At 40.7% G+C, this 17334-nt stretch overlaps 1 long non-coding RNA gene across 1 annotated transcript; it reads left to right on the top strand.

Annotated features, from left to right (window-relative positions):
• The first annotated feature begins 642 nt into the window (after positions 1 to 642).
• Positions 643 to 9841, top strand: LOC113265049 (uncharacterized). Its single transcript, XR_007189219.2, has 3 exons — positions 643 to 1832; positions 2728 to 2882; positions 9320 to 9841. It is a non-coding gene; the product is annotated as an uncharacterized LOC113265049 (long non-coding RNA).
• The last annotated feature ends 7493 nt before the right edge of the window (positions 9842 to 17334 follow it).

Raw genomic sequence — 17334 nt, 5'->3', positions numbered from 1 at the left:
GCTCCATTTTTTTGTAGTTGGGATATAAATACTTGAGGGGAGAGAGATATCTTACAGTATAAAAACAAATAATATGGCCTACTTTAGAAGATGGCCAGCCTACATTAAGAAAGATGTGAGCCCCCTTCCTGACCATTGGGGGAGGTATGTGTGTGTGTGGACTTTTTATAAAGCGTATAATAAAATAATAAATCATGTTTAAAAAAAAGTAAGAAAATGTAAACACAGATAGACAATCCGGCTACCCAGAGAAACAGCCATACAATTTTCTTAATTCTTATATATATTATAAGATGTAATATATTAGTACTTCTAAAACCCTGAGGTCATCCAACCAAAAGTACTGTAAGCTAACCTTATATTATTATCCTGAGGTAAGGAACTACTTGCCAATGAACATTTCTTTTGACTTTTTCTTTACTGTATAATTAGTTGATTATTTTATTTCTTTTTTTTTTTAATGATTTTTTATTATATTATGTTAGTCACCATACAGTATATCCCCGGTTTAGTTGATTATTTTAGTGAATATCAGCTATTATCTTCTATATTTTATTTCTTTTTTTTAAATGATTTTTTATTATATTATGTTAGTCACCATACAGTATATCCCCGGTTTAGCTGATTATTTTAGTGAATATCAGCTATTATCTATTAACAGGCCCTAATCTTATGGCTGCCTTTGGTGGTGGTTGGAAGATGACCTGTATGGCTGTACGATCGCACTGTCAGGTTTAGAGATTATTCTGTATATTGTTCTGTTAACAGGAACCCTGACAATACAAGTCCTCATGTCTGAAGTTAATTGTGTGGGAGACTCACCCTACTTATAACACCATGCACTCCTTAAACGGTCTAACTTCTGATATCCACGTGTCTATTGTAAAAATCAATCATAAGGTAAATCTTGAGCAAAGGAAAGTATCATGACATTGGATAGGAGTTGAGGCGGCTGAAGCCCACAACAAGAAAAAGGTGCCAAAATGTCAGTCACCAAGACTCCTCCTCACACCACAGTGAACCCACAGGGAGCCTCACAGTTGAAAGAAGGCTCTAGCAGCGGCTAACCACAGGCTGCATGGACAGGGCATTGAACATAAACTATGGACAGAAGCATTGCATTGGCCTGGGGACAGAGGAGGTACGTGGTTTGTACCAGGAAAAGTATATGCCCTTCTTATATCAAATTCCGCCCTGTTATTACTCTTCGTCCCTTCCAAACATGCCTACACAAAGCCCTGTGCCCTAAAATGAAAAAAAAAATTATGCATAACTGTCAGAAATACTCTACAACATGAAACACGATAGTCTATGAAATCAGCCACATAAATTGTGAAACCAAAGTCAAAGTTCTAGTTGTTCTATACCCGTGTTTAGAAGAAAAGGGGGGCGGGGAAGCATATTTGTAAAGAAAGAAACTAAAACACAGAAAGTATTATGTGTGCAGCCATGTGAACAGCTCTATCTAAACCATGTCGGATCCTCCAAACACTCCACTTCCAACCATTTCAGCCACCCTTTACATGTGTTTATGACTACATCTAGGAAATGAAAAGCAGATCGAAACATTGTCACTACAGCCAATATTTGTAGCAAACACTCCTTCCCTCCAAAGCATTAGAAATTTGTGGATGTGGAGCCAGGAAGGCTGACTCATAATTCAATGCAGATGTGTCATTATTTAATACTCTTGTAGATCTAAAAGAAACAATGACCTGGGGGTCAAAGCTAGTGCCTCCCTGAGAGCCTAAGCCGCACAGTTGGACTGAGGACAAATGGAGCTGTGAGAAGCTGGCTGCAAAGGAAGCTTAGGAGGAACTAAAGAAATAAGAGTGAGTTGATGGAGATAAATAGTCTGTCCTCATCAGAGAAAAAATGAAGGAAGGAGGGAGGGTGGGGGGAAAGACAGAGAAAGGAAGGAAGGATGGAGGGATGAGAGAAGAAAGAAAATTTGGGAGAATAAACAGTGATCAAGACTCAACTTGGAAATACTAAGGAAAGTACTATTTGTCCAGAATAAAAAAAAATGGATTTGTTCCAGCCAAGTCCTGGGAATGGTGGCTGATGCGGGGATTAAAATGGACAGGTGGGGGAAGCAACATCTGACTACAAGAGACCTTTCCACTTAGGAAACGTCCGACTTAGAGCAGAGCTTGCCTGGGAGACAGCAGAGAGGAATATCCTGTGGCTCATTGTAAGTGGTTCTCAGCAGCTGCAACTGGTTAGGACTGTAAACTTGAGCGCCCCGGGCCTGCCTGACCTCGGGGAATGGAACAGCAAAGTATTTCTTGACCAGCGAACTGCAGGTCCTGTTTAACAAGCTTACAGGTCTGTGGACTTATTCTTTCCTATCCAAGTGCTAGTTTTCTTTTTTTTTTTTTTAAGATTTTTTATTTATTTATTCGACAGAGAGAGAGAGACAGCCAGCGAGAGAGGGAACACAAGCAGGGGGAGTGGGAGAGGAAGAAGCAGGCTCATAGCGGAGGAGCCTGATGTGGGGCTCGATCCCAGAACGCCGGGATCACGCCCTGAGCCGAAGGCAGACGCCTAACCGCTGCGCCACCGAGGCGCCCCCAAGTGCTAGCTTCCTATCCTTGATTTGGAGCAGTTAACAACTCCTGACTGTTGTCCTTGGCAAAAGCACTCTGAATTCCTTCTGTAATACATGTTCCATTGCCTGGTGAGTTAAGAAATAACTTGACTTTTTTTTTTTTTTTTTTTTTACAGAAGAATGTGAACAAGAAAGATAAGTGATGGTGCATAAATGAGCTAAAGGTGACTCTAGTCTCCAAAACTGGATGAAGTCTGGAAAGAACCCGCTCATGTTTCCGAGTCCCAAGTGTGGGGGCAGGGCAACTGAAGAGCTCAGAGATACAAGCATGGTAAGATAAGTGTGGTCTTTGTCAATATAGTTCTTGGATCCTCGCCATCACGGCTGGTCCTCTACCTCCATCCCAACACTTTTGATTTCCTCATGACAACAGCAGAGGAAAACTGGAAACCCCTCCCTTCCTGCTGGAGCTGTCAACACAGCTCCTCGCTTGCAGCTCAGAACTGCTGCCAACAGCACCACCATATCTTGGCAACACTTCTAACAGACCCCATCACAGGCACTATGACAACTGCCACCTCCTCTTGCTTGATTGTCCTGGCCTCCAAAAACCTTTTGCTGCTCAGCCAAGTACATCTCCTGACCCCTGCTAATGTTCCCACCGTATAGGGAGACCAACATCCCAGTTTTGTCTGGGTTGGAGAGGTTTGCAGGGATGTAGGTCTCTCAGCGCTAAAACAGGAAAGGCCCCGGCAAACCAGAATAGAGTGGCATCCCACTACCATAGTGGTCACGATTGCCACTGCTGCTGACTTGTGTCGTGAAATTCAAGGTGGAAACAGTGGAATCGGGAGCAAACTACTGGGGTAGCTTTTTCCTCTGCCTCCAGGGTGCTCTGCTGAGTATCCTGGAGAAACTCACACACTCCTATTTCCCTAGATGGAACTGTGCAACCCTGGGAAGCACCCTTCCTCTCTGCAGTCCACTCTCAGTCCATCCTGCTCACCCCAGTGCCCTTATCTTCGGGGGACCTGCCCTCACAACCAGAGTGATATGGCCTGTACTTGTAACTTACTGTGATTTCTAGTACGTGTGCAGCCAGAGATCGTGTGGATTTCTCACTCCTTTTTTCCACTTTAAAATCTGCTAATATGTTATGCTAAATGCTACAGGGTATGGATACTTCCAGGTAAGTATACTTGCAGACTTTTTTTTTCAAAAGAAACCCAAAATCTTTCGAGGAGAAATTTCACCAAAAACTTTTTTTTAATCAAAATGGAAATTAATTAACTTGTTTTTATAAAAGCCACATGTGCTCATTTCAAGTGCTTTAGAGAACAGAGAAAATCATATAAACTTAAACAGGGATGTCTGGGTGGCTCAGGAGGTTAAGCATCTGGCTTCGGCTCAGGTTATGACCCCAGGGTCCTAGGATCAAGTCCTGCATCCAGCTCCTTGCTTAGCAGGGAGCCTGCTCCCCCCTCTGCCTTCTACCCCCCCCCCCAACATGTGCTCTCTCTCTCTCTCTGACAAATAAACAAATAAAATCTTTAAAAAATAAATAAACTTAACCAAAAATATTATCCCAAATCCCACCACTCCAAGATAACCACTGTTAATATTTTTATCAATGAGATAAAATTAATATTGTGTATGTCCTTCTACTTTTATCTATGCATATGTATGTGCTTAGATATAGAAGGTTTTAAATAAAAACGAAATCATATAATATATATATTATGTATAAATATTGTGCATATATGCATACTATATTTCTTTTCATCTGTTAATATGTCATGAACATTTTTCCATGTCAATAAATAATAATCTGCATGATCATTTATAATGACTACATGGTCTCCCACAGATGCTTACTCTAGGTGTTCTTTAGCTGGAGTAGGGGCTAAAGAAATTTCCCAAGGAGAAACTGTTAAGAAAGCATTTTTCTTAGGGGCTATCTCCATTTCACTGTAGTGTTGGCACCTCTTAAAAATCTGCCATAACCCCAATTCCCAAAAAAGTTTACAGAGTAGTCCATAAAATATCTTAAAGTGTACCTTTATCGGGGTGCCTGGGTGGCACAGTGGTTAAGCATCTGCCTTCGGCTCAGGGCGTGATCCCAGGGTGCTGGGATCGAGCCCCACATCGGGCTCCTCCGCTGGGAGCCTGCTTCTTCCTCTCCCACGCCCCCTGCTTATGTTCCCTCTCTCGCTGACTGTCTCTCTCTCTGTCAAATAAATAAATAAAATCTTTAAAAAAAAAGTGTACCTTTATCAAACATCAGCCCAAAAAAAAGGAAACAGAAAATCCAGAGATCTGGTCTAATAGACAATGAATCATATAATGTACCCAGAAAACTGTTTCAGAAAACAAAAACAAAGAGGAGAAAGTAACTCACCTGCTCACCGCTGGCAGTGAAATCCCAAGGGGCGGAAACAAATGTACAAGAACTAGATAAAGAAGCTAGCAGCCATGAAGGGAGCAGGAGAAATCTTAGGAGAAAACAGAAAGGACAGCCCTAAGGTGAGAAAAAAGGCAAACATGCCAAGGACTTTCCAGAACTTGAAGATTACCGTAGACAATAAAGAGGAAGAGCATTAAAAAGCAAAGCAAAGCAAAGGGATAAGAAAGCAATGCAAAGTGCAAATCAACACTTACATGTTTTCTTAACTCAGAACAAACTTTTAATTATGACACATCTCATATTTAAAATTTTGGATGTGATATAATTCATATGTATGTAATGAATATGCATTACTATAAATAATAATAAAATCGAACACCATGGACCCGCCACTCAGCCTAAAAATCGAACATTACTAACATGGGTAATGTCTTTTGTATATCCCCCCCCCACGACACTTTCCTCCCTCCGTCTTGCTTGCCTTTATAGTTCAGCCAAGCACATGTGTTCTGTAAATATTTGGGGAACAGAGTCTGCCTATTTTTAAACTTTATATAAAGGCTATCACATTGTATGTGTTCTTTTGCAAACATGAAACCTGCCCAAGCCGAGTCCATCTGTAGGAGACGGGATGTGGGTATGTCTGATAAAGTAAGGGGTCAGGCAAAAGAAGTCTCCTTGCTTGAAGGCTACCATATCTCCTATTACGAACTGAAGTTGAGTGCACTATTAGAACACAGTTTCTGGACATGTCTATAAACTGGTAACAAGGTCCAGCACAAATCTCTTTGCAGAGGTCCTGAGAAACCTCTTACAGAACAACTCATCCTACAAGAAGAAAATCCAGGCATGAACTGCAGGATTCAGGGACAAAACCTGAATTATCAAAGAGAAGTGGCGATTCTAAATATAGCCTGGGAGCTGTGAGGCCGACTTTGGGTGCAAGTTTCATTCCAACAATACTACAGAATGAAAGATGATTCTTTCTCTTTATTCTGTAACACACTCGACCCCAGACAACACTGCTTTAACATACCGCCAACAGAATGTGACAAAGGAGAAAGAAACATTCTTTCTCACTCTGCCGAGGTCAGCCGTGGCTTCAGGAGGGCGCAAGAGGCACAGCCCGAGGACATGGGGAAGCCAGTGACACCACCAGTACCCCAGAGAGCTTCCCTGGCACCTAGCAAAGTGAAGTAGCAGCATGCCTGGCTCTCAGCTCCAATGTCACTTCAATATGTGGGGACACTCTACTGCAGTTGTCAAAATATTTGCAAGAAACATTGGTAGAGGTTTGCACTTCCTGTATCTGAGAAGCTGGTGAAACTGGGATATTGATGCTAATGTGCTTCCATATTCATCCTCAGGCTGGCGAAGTCTGAGGAAATTTCAAGTTCTAACCACATCAGCAGATGACACAGGGTAGATGTAAGATACTGCATGCGGGATGCAGGGGTAATTCAGTTTGCCTGGAACTTAGGATCTCTGGAAGTTACTGGAGGATGTCTGGGAAACGAGGCTTCTCTCAAGTTCTATGGGACCTGGAAAGCCAGCCTAAGGGGCGTGGACTTCTAAGGCTTACTCAGTCCTACTGGAAATGTTTTAACACACAGTGGCATGCCCAGCACCTTGTTTTAGGAAGATTCATTTGTCAGTAAGCTAAAAAGAGGTCATAAAATGGGGAGATTGGAGACCAGAAGAGCGGTCATAAGATCACTGGAAGAGTCCGGACAAATTGAAGTACGAGTAGTGGCCATGACAGATTCTAGAGCGACCGAAAAGTAGAATCGATGAGGAGTGGGCACTACATCCAGACACATCATTAAATGATGTTTGCAAATCATGGTAAACAATGCAACTCGAATATATATGAAACTTGCTGAAGTTTAATGCCTTCGAAAGTGAAACCACAAGGGGCGCCTGGGTGGCACAGCGGTTAAGCGTCTGCCTTCGGCTCAGGGCGTGATCCTGGCGTTAATGGGATCGAGCCCCACATCAGGCTCCTCCGCTAGGAGCCTGCTTCTTCCTCTCCCACTCCCCCTGCTTGTGTTCCCTCTCTCGCTGGCTGTCTCTATCTCTGTTAAATAAATAAATAAAGATCTTTAAAAAAAAGAAAAAAGAAAGTGAAACCACAAAGACAACTAGAAGAATACGTCACTATGGAATGTCAGTGTTGTTGTAACTATAGTACAAACACCCAACAGATCAACACATTCTTCACATACATCCTATATTTTTTCCTTTTTATTTATTTGAAAGAAAAAATGTCCCCGAAGGAGAGACAGGAGCATGTCAGTTTCCCAGACCTTCTGATTGCTAGCCTGGTCGTCATGTGAAGAGAAATCTGAAAAGTATGCTGTGTTTTATGCTAAAAAAATCTGAGAAGCCAGATTTCAAGTGTCACGTCTCCATCCAGACTGTGTGTGTTGGGGATTTGAGTGAGATTTCAGGTGGGTCCATGATCACATGCCTACTGGACACCAATGTCAGAGGTCCGAACTGCTGTCCCACAGCGCTGCAAGCAAGGAGACTATGTTACGTGCTGGCTGTGGCACCCGTGGCCCTGTGAGTAGGCTGCGAGTAGAGGGCATGCCTCGCATTTTCCTGACAAGAGAACCATGAACTCCGTTTTGAGATGGTGGTGTCCCCCGTTTAGAGAAAATGGATTTATACATTGATTGAATGTTCATTCTAAGCAATTCTAAAAGAGACGAAGGAGAAAGTGGCCTCTCCAATAATGTCCCCATGCCAGCAACTCCTCTCGCATTGGAAAGCAACCACCAGATCTTCACTGAATGGCTGACGCCCCCTTTGCTGATCCAGCACCCCTCTAACCTGTGTCTCAGGTTTATCATGTGTGAGTACAAAGAGCACGTGGCAAGGTGGAGGAGGGGACAACTCTCTTAACTTCCTCTTTTAACTTGTTTGAACTTTAGGAGTAATGCATTTATACTTCAGGCGAGAGGGTTTTTTGTTTGTTTGTTTACTTCTGTTTTTAGAAGAACAGCTTGTGCTTCTTTTAAAACAGGATGCAACAAAATAAAAATGTACAAAAAGTGAGAGTCCTTCCCCGCCATGACCCATTCTTATGGCAAGCTCACCCTCTCTCTCTCTCCCTGTCCCTCTCCCTTTCTGTCTGTCATCATAATGGTACATACTAACCTGAAAATTGCTTACATTACTCAAAAATACTTTTAGGACTACGCTTTCGTGTTAATATACACAACTACACCTTGTTCTTTCAGATCCCCACGTACTGTTCTATAGGACGCCACACCATCATGTATTTAAGCATTCCCCTGGTAACGGACACTAGATAGTCTCCAATGTTCATTTTTACAGACAATACTGTCATAAGTCTGTCCTTGACCGTACAATTTTGTATACTTTCGTAAGTCTTCCTGTAGGAGGAATTCTTAGAAGTTGAGTGACAAAACTCCTCTCTCCTATGCACAACGCTCCCACGCTGGCCAAATACCCGTCACACCAGCCTTCAAAGTCAGGCATCCACTGTCTCTCTCCCCCACTCACATCCACTTCCAGCTTTCATCTACACACTGCCACTAGCTGGTCTCACTGGAGGCAGGCCATTCGTTTTATGCTCAGGGGATCTGGCCAAGCAAAAAGAGGCAAGAATTCGTGTTGATAAATATAAAACAAGCTTTCAAAATGATGGTCTGAGAAAGAGCCTACTGAGAAATGGTGGATAAGGAAGTGGGTAGACTGCGCGTCTTCTCGGAGTCCCCATTGGTTCTTAGTTTTGACTCCTTGTGTCAGTGCTGGGTAGGAAGAATTTCTAAATATTTTAGCAGATTCTCTTTTCTAAAGAATAGCTCCTTCATTACACAGCTTGTGCCAGGAGAAGCAGACAGGCTGGTGCCACCTGTTGCCAAGGCATGTTGCAAGGTTCCATTGTAAACCATGTGTCATTTAATCCCCGTAACCATCCTGGGAGGGGTGGGTGCTATGAGAGGGGCTCAGCAATGAGGAGGTGACTTGCGCAGCTAGTGAGTGAGGCCCAGGGTTCTGAGACAGGTCACCCTGACACCAAAGCCCACGTTTCTTTCACTATTTGAGAAACTTGTCATAGTCTTACTCCAGACCGTTCCCTGCAGACAAGTGGTCAGGCACTCTCTTGCACAAGTTCACCTCCTCCCTAGGATCAGGAAGAGAAAACCATGCAATTTCTGCTGGGTTAGACTCATGGTCTATTTTTTGCATTTATTTCTTGAATTATTTTTGTCTTCCAACCTTAGGTAAAATTTCAATAAGCAATAGAAAACGTTCCGTTGAAATTGGCCCATGGGAGAGCAGAGACTGAGTAAGCTAGAGCTTTGTCTCTCAGAGTCCTTTATTCCTTACAGCATGTGAAAGAACACGAAGGCGGAACCCAAGTTCAACTGAGGACTGAGGGATGGGCAAAGCACCACCTGTTCTTGGGAAAAAGAAATTCTCACCCTGGATCGTAGAGTTGAAGACTGACTAATCTTTGGTAACTTGACCTTGGAGTTAGGCAAATAGAAATAGGTTGAAACTGATTTTTTTTTAAAGATGTATATTTCCAGAGAAATTCATGCCCAGCAAACAACAAGAGCCTGTGATTACTTAGCCATTAAGGCAATCCCCAGACTCTTAAACCCATAGAATGATCTTGTAATTGATACAGCCCCTCCCCACCGAGAGCTTTCTCTCCAAAGCCTTTTAATTTTTTTTATTATTTTTAAAATTTACTATTATTTTAATTACAATATAATTAATGTACACTGTTATATTAGTTTCAGGTATACAATATAGTAATTCAACAATTCTGTACATTACTTGGTGTTCATCATGATAAGTGTACTCTTAATCCCCTTTATCTATTTCACCCAACCCCCCTCACCTCCCCCCCCCCCCCCCGGCAACCACTGGTTTGTTCTCTATATTTGAGAGTCTGTTTTTTTGTTTGTCTCTTTTTTGCTTTGTTCGTTTGCTTTGTTTCCACATATGAGTGAAACTGTATGGTATTCATCTTTCTCTGACTGACTTATTTCACTTAGCATTTACCCTCTAGATGCATCCATGTTGCTGGAAATGGCAAGATTTCATTCTTTTTTATGGGTGAATAATATTCATATATTAGTATCATGTATATCATATATATACACACATACATACATACATATATGTGTATATATAAAATGCTCCACATTCTCTGCATCCATTCATCTGGAAGTGGACGCTTGAGTTCCTTCCATATCTTGGCTATTGGAAATCATGCTGCAGTAAATATAGGGGTGCATTTACCTTTTCAAATTAGTGTTTTGTATTCTTTGGGTAAATACCCAGTAGTGGAATTACTGGATTGCGTGGTAATTCTTTAATTTTTTGAGGAACTTCTGTACTGTTTTCCACAGTGGTTGTACCAGTTTGCATTTCCACCAACAGTGCACAAGAGTTATTTTTTCTCCACATCTTCACCAACACTTACTGTTTCTTGCGTTTTTTATTTTAGCTGTTCTGACAGGTGTGAGATGATATCGTGGTTTTGATTGGCATTTCCTCTGATGATTAGTGATGTTGAGTATCTTTTCATGCGTCTTTTGGCCATCTGGATGTCTTTTTTGAGAAACGTCTGTCATGGTTTCTGTCCATTTTTTAATTGGTTTATTTGGCTTTTTGGTGTTGAGTTGTGTAAGTTCTTTATATATTTTGGATAGTAACCACTTATCGGACATATCATTTGCAAATGTATTCTCCCATTCAGTAGATTGTCTTTTTATTTTGTTGATGATTTCCTTTGTTGTGCAGAAGTTTTATTTTCATGTAGTACCAATAATTTATTTTTGCTTTTGTTTCCCTTGCCTCGGGAGACATATCTAGAAAAACGTTGCTACTGCTGATGTCGGAGACATTACTGCCTATGGTCTCTTCAAGGACTTTTATGGTTTCAGGTATCACATTTAGGTCTTTAATCCATTTTGACTTTATTTTTGTGTACGGCATAAGAAAGTGGCTCAGTTTTATTCTTTTGCATGTCAGTTGTCCAGTTTTCCCAACCACTTGTTGAAGAGACTGTCTTTTTCCCATTGCATGAATTCTTGCCTCCTCTGTCAAAGATCAATTGATGATCTAATCATGGGTTTATTTCTGGGCTTTCTATTCTGCTCTGTTGATCTGTGTGTCTATTTTTTTTTTAAAGATATTATTTATTTGACAGAGACAGCCAGCGAGAGAGGGAACACAAGCAGGGGGAGTGGGAGAGGAAGAAGCAGGCTCCTAACGGAGAAGCCCGATGTGGGGCTCGATCCCGGAACGCCGGGATCACTCCCTGAGCCGAAGGCAGACGCTTAACGACTGCGCCACCCAGGCGCCCTGTGTGTCTATTTTTGTGCCAGTATCACACTGTTTTGATTACTACAGATTTGTAGTATATCTAGAAATCTGTGATACCTCCAGTTTTGTTCATTTTCAAGATTTCTTTGGCTATTTGGGGTCTTTTGTGGTTCCATACAAATTTCAGGATTATTTGCTCTAGTTCTGTGAAAAATGCTGTTGGTATTTTGGTAGACATTGCATTAAATCTGTAGATGGCTTTGGGTAGTAAGGACATTTTAACAGTATCTGTTCTCCCAATCCATGAGCAAGGAATATCTTTCCATTTGTTTGTGTCACCTTTAATTTTTTTCATCAGTGTTTTATTGTTTTCAGAGTACAAATCTTTCATCTCCTTGGTTAAGTTTATTCCTAGGCATTTTATTGGTTTTGGTGCAATTGTAAATGGGATTGTTTTCTTAATTTCTTTTTCTGCTACTTCATTATTAGTGTATGGAAATGCAACATATTTCTGTATATTGATTTTGTATCCTGCGACTTTACTGAATTCAGGTATCAGTTCTAGTAGGTTTTTGGTAGAGTCTTTAGGGTTGTCTATATATAGTATCATGTCATCTGAAAATAGTGAAAGTTTTATTTCTTAACCAATTTGGATGCCTTTCGTTTTCTTGTCTGGTTGCTGTGGCTACGACTTCCAGTACTATATTGAATGAAAGTCGTGAGAGAGGATATCCTTATCTTGGGTCGGCTTAGGGGAAAAGCTTTCAGTTTTTCATCATTGAGGATGGTGGGCTTTTCATATATGATTTTATTTTATAAAAATATTTATATTTTATTTTATTTTATTGAGGTATGTTCCTTCTAAACCTGCTTCATTGAGGATTTTTATCATGAATGGATGTTGTACTTTTCAGATGTTTTGTTTACATCTGTTGAAATGATCATGTGGTTTTTATCCTTTCTCCTGTTGATATGTCTCACACTGATTGATTTTCAAATACTGAGCCACGCTTACATCCCAGGAATAAATCCTACCTGATCATGATGAATGATTTTTTTAAATGTATTGTTGGATTTGGTTTGCTAATTCTTGAGGATTTTTGCATCTTTGTTCATCAGAAATATTGGCCTGTAGTACTCTTTTTTGGTAGTGTTTTTATCTGGTTTTGGTATTAGGGTAATGGTGGCTTCATAGAATGAATTTGTAAGCTTTCCTTCCTTTTCTGTTTTTTGGAATAGTTTGAGAAGAATAGGTATTAACTCTTCTTTAAATGTTTGGTAGAATTAAGGGCACCTGTGTGGCTCAGTCAGTTAAGCATCTGCCTTCAGCTCAGGTCATGATCTCAGGGTCCTAGGATTAAGCTCCACGTCGGGCTCCCTGCTCAGTGAGGAGTCTGCTTCTCCCGCTCCCTCTGTCCCTCCTCCCAGTCTCGTGCATGCATGCTCTCTCTCTCTCTCAAAGTTAATCTTTAATAAATAAATATATAAATAGGTGTTTGGTAGAATTCACCTGTGAAGTCATTTGGTCTTGGACTTTGTTAGGAGTTTTTTGATTATTGATTCGATTTTATTGCCAGTAATTGGTCTGTTCGATTTTTCTATTTTTCCTGATTCAGTTTTGAAGGTTATATGTTTCTAGGAATGTATCCATTTTTCTTCTAGATTGTCCAATTTTTTGGCATATAATTTTTCAGAGTATTCTCTTTGCATATTTCTGAGGTGTATTTCTAAGGTGTCAGCTGTTATTTCTCCTCTGTCATTTCTGATTTTGTTTGAGTCCTCTCTCTTTTTCTTTTTTTTTTTAAAGAGTTTATTTATTTTATTTGAGAGAGAGAGAGAGCGAGGGAGCACGGGGAGGGGAAGAGAGAGAGATTGAGAATCCCAAGCAGACTCTGCACTGAGTTCAGAGTCTGGTGCGGGGCTCAATCTCATGACCCTGAGATCATGACCTGAGCCAAAATCAAGAGTCAGACACTTAACTGACTAAGCCACCCAGGAGCCCTCTCTTTGTCTTTTTCATGAGTCTGGCTGAAAGTTTATCAATTTTGTTGCTCTTTTCAAAGAACCAACTCCTGGTTTCATTGATCTGTTCTGTTGGGTTTTTTTAGTTTCTATTTTGCTTATTTCTGCTCTAATCTTTTATTATTTCATTCCTTCTACTGAAATGGGGTTTTGTTTGTTCTTCTTTTTCTAGCTCCTTTAGGTGTAAGGTTAGGTTGTTTATTTGAGATTTTTCTTGTTTCTTAAGGTAGGCCTGTATGCTATAAACTTCCCTCTTAAAACAGCTTGTGCTGCATCCCAAAGCTGGACAGTTGTGTTTTCATTTTCATTTGTCTCCATGTATTTTTTTTTTTCATTTTCCTCTTTGATTTCTTGGTTGGCGCATTCATTGTTTAGTAGCATGTTATTTAACCTCCATCTATTTGGGTTCTTTTCAGATTTTTTTCTTGTGGTTGATTTCTAGTTTCATAGTGCTCTGGTCAGAAAAGAGGCATAGTATGACTTCGGTCTTTTTGAATTTGTTGAGACTTGTTTTGTGGCCTAACATGTGATCTATTCTGGAGAATGTTCCATATGCACTTAAAAAGAATGCATACTCTGCTGCTTTAGGATGGAATGTTCTGAGTATGTCTGTTAGATCTATCTAGTCCAATGTGTCATTCAAAGCCACTATTTCCTTGTTGATTTTCTGTTTGGAGGATCTCTCCATTGATGTAAGTGGGGTGTTAATGTCCCCTACTATTATTGTTATACTATCATTGACTTCCTTTATGTTTGTTAGTAGGTGTTTTATGTATTTGTGTGCGCCTATGTTGGGTGCATAAATTTTTACAGTTGTTATACCTTGTTATTGGATTGTTCCCTTTATGATTATGTAGTGTCCTTCTTTGTCTCTTGTTACAGTCTTTGTTTTAAAGTCTGTTTTGTTCAATATAAGTATTGCTACCCTGGCTTTCTTTACCCATCCATTTGCATGATAAATGTTTTTCCATTCCTTCACTTTCAATCTTCATGTGTCTTCAGGTCTGAAATAAGTCTCTTATAGGCAGCAAATAGATGGGCCTTGCTTTTTTATCCATTCCATTACCTTTGTCTTTTGATTGGAGTGTTTAGTTCATTTACATTCAAAATAATTATTGCCAGATACATACTTATTGCTATTTTTTAACTTGTGTTACTGCTGCTTTTGTCCTTCTCTATTCCTTTCTTCTCTTGCTCTCTTTTCCCTTGGTTTGCTGGCTTTCTTTAGTGATATACTTGGATTCCTTTTCTTTATTTTTTTGCATATCTGTTACTGCTTTTTTGATTTACCATTGGGTTTATATATAACATCTTGTGCAAAAAACAGTCTATATTAATTTGATGGTCTCTTAAGTTTGAATCCATTCTTTTTTTTTTTTTAAGATTTTATTTTTAAGTAATCTCTACACCCAAACTGGGGCTTGAACTCACAACCCTGAGACCAAGAGTCATATGCTCTACCAACTGAGCCAGCCAGGTTCCCTTGAATCCATTCTAAAAGCACTAGATTTTTATTTCTCTCCTCCCACATTTTAGGCACATTATGTCATACTTTATATCCTTTTATTTTGTGACTCCCTTGGCTGATTTTTATAGATATACTTAATTTTATTGTATTTTATTTATTTTTTTTAAAAAGTAAATTGGGTGTGGAGCCCAGCATAGGGCTTGAACTCATGACCCCGGGATCAAGACCTGAGCTGAGATCCAGAGTCAGAGGCTTAACTGACTAAGCCACCCAGGCGCCCCTGGTTATACTTTTTACTGCTTTTGTGCTTCCTAGTTTTCTTACTCCTGCTTGTGGTCTTTCTCCTCAAAGAGTCCCCTTTAACACTTCCTGTAAGGTTGATTTAGTCATGATGAATTCCTTTAACTTTTATTTGCTTAGAAAATTCTTTCTCTCTCCTATTTTGAATAATAGCCTTGCTGGATAGAGTATTCTTGGTTGCAGTTTTTTTTTTCTTTCAGCACTTTGAATATATCACGCCACTTTCTTCTGGCTTGCAAAAAAAAAAATCAGCTAACAGCCTTTTTCTGCTAAAAAATCAGCTGATAGCCTTATGAGGTTTCCCTTGTATGTAACTCTTTTCTTTTCTCTTGCTGCTTTAAAAATTCTCCCCTTATCCCTTATCACTACATTTTAATTGCTCTGTGTCCTGGTGTGGATCTCTTTGGGTTGATTTGGGGGGGGGGGGTCTCTCTATGCCTCCTCAATCTGGATTTCTGTTTCCTTTCCCAAATTAGGGAAGTTTTCTATTAATTCTTTAAATAAATTTTCTGCCCCCTTTTCTCTCTTCTCCTTCTGGGATTCCTATAATATGAATGTTGTTATGCTTGATGGTGTCACTGTGTCCCCTTAACCTATTCTCATTTTTTATTAATCTTTTTTTCTTTCTCATGTTCAGCTTGATTACTTTTCATTACTCTATCCTCTTGGTCACTGATCCATTCTTCTGCTTCCTCTAGTCTACTATTTATTCCATCTGGTGCATTTTTAATTTCAGTTATTGAGTTCTTCGTCTCTGGTTGGTTCTTTTTTATGTTTTCTATCTTTTTATTGAAGTTCTCACTGAGATCCTTCACTCTTTTTTCAAGTTCAGTGAGCGTCCTTTTTTTTTTAAAGATTTTATTTAATTATTTATTTGAGAGAGAGAATGAGTGATGGAGGAGGGAGAGGGATTGAGAGAGAGAGAGAGAGAGAAGGGAGGGAGAAGCAGACTCCCTGCTGAGCAGGAAGCCCAATGCAGGGTTGGATCCCAGGACTAGGACATCACGACCTGAGCTGAAGGCAGACACTTGACCAACTGAGTCACCCAGGCACCCCTTCAGTGAGTATTTTTATGACCATTACTTTAAATTCTCTTTCAGGCATATTATCTCTGTTTTGTTTAGCTCTCTTGCTGTGCTTTTGTCCTGTTCTTTCAATTGAGATATACTCCTCTGTCTCCTCATTTTGTCTGTCTATGTCTGTTTCTATGTGTTAGGAAAGTCAGCTGTCTCCTGCTCTTGCACGTAGTGGCCTTATGAAGAAGAGGTCCTGTGGTGACCTGCAGTGCAATGTCTCCTGTTCACTGGTGCTTCAGAGGTATCGCCTATGTGTGTTGCGTCCACCTTGCTACTGTGGCTGAGCACCTTTTCCTTCAGTTTATTCATCTTCAGTGACTCTCTTCACCTGTTGTGGGCAGAGTTTGGTCCTTGTGTTGTTAATGGACCAGTCTGGGGCCATCTTGGCTTGAGTTGGGTCAGACCAGGCATTTGCCAGAGCTGTGGTGGGACTGAACTGCAGGGTGCTCTCCCTGTGTTATCCCCTGGGCGGCTTTCATTGGTGGGTGGGGCCTATAGTTAGGCCAGTTGTCTGCCCCCAGCCCACTGCTTGGGCTACAGTCAAACTGGTATGTGTGGTTGTTTTCCCCACTCTCTGGGGCAGGGGCACTTTGGAGTGGTACTGGCCCCTGTCAGGGCTGCTCACACTTGTGGCACCACTCCAAAGTCCTTTTTAGATATTGGCCACATTTGTCAATGGACAAGGGGTACCCTCCAGAAAATACACCCCTGGTAACTAGATGAGCTTGCTCACACTTCTGGCAAGAGAAGGAAATCTTGTAATTCCTGCCCATTAAGATGTACATGCTATGAAACAGAGGCCACTGTGTAATGTTTCCTATGTTGCTTTACCCTAAATGAGTTTAAATTGTTTTTATTATAGTTATTCTTTCCGGAATCTCTGCCATTCTGTATTGGGGTATTGGGATGATTGAACATCCACTAGCAGCAATTCATCTCACCATATGGAGCTATACCCAGATTTGAGAGAACCGAACACGGTCAGGGGTCCTTATGTCAGAGTTAGATCAAGCAATTTGATAATGCTTTGGATGATTCCCTTTAAGTAGAGAAGCAGAGCTGGACAACAGGAGCCAAGAGCCCCCATGCATAGCAGAGAATCCTATCCAGTATCACAGTATGAAATGGGAGCCGGGGCAGGCCTTACCCACTGGGAAAGGAGTTGTTGTAAACTACAAATGGTGGTTGGAGGAGGCAG

The sequence above is a fragment of the Ursus arctos genome, unplaced genomic scaffold (genome assembly GCF_023065955.2).
Source record: "Ursus arctos isolate Adak ecotype North America unplaced genomic scaffold, UrsArc2.0 scaffold_23, whole genome shotgun sequence".
Classification (NCBI taxonomy): Eukaryota; Metazoa; Chordata; class Mammalia; order Carnivora; family Ursidae; genus Ursus; species Ursus arctos.
This window is presented reverse-complemented; position numbering and strand designations above follow the sequence as displayed.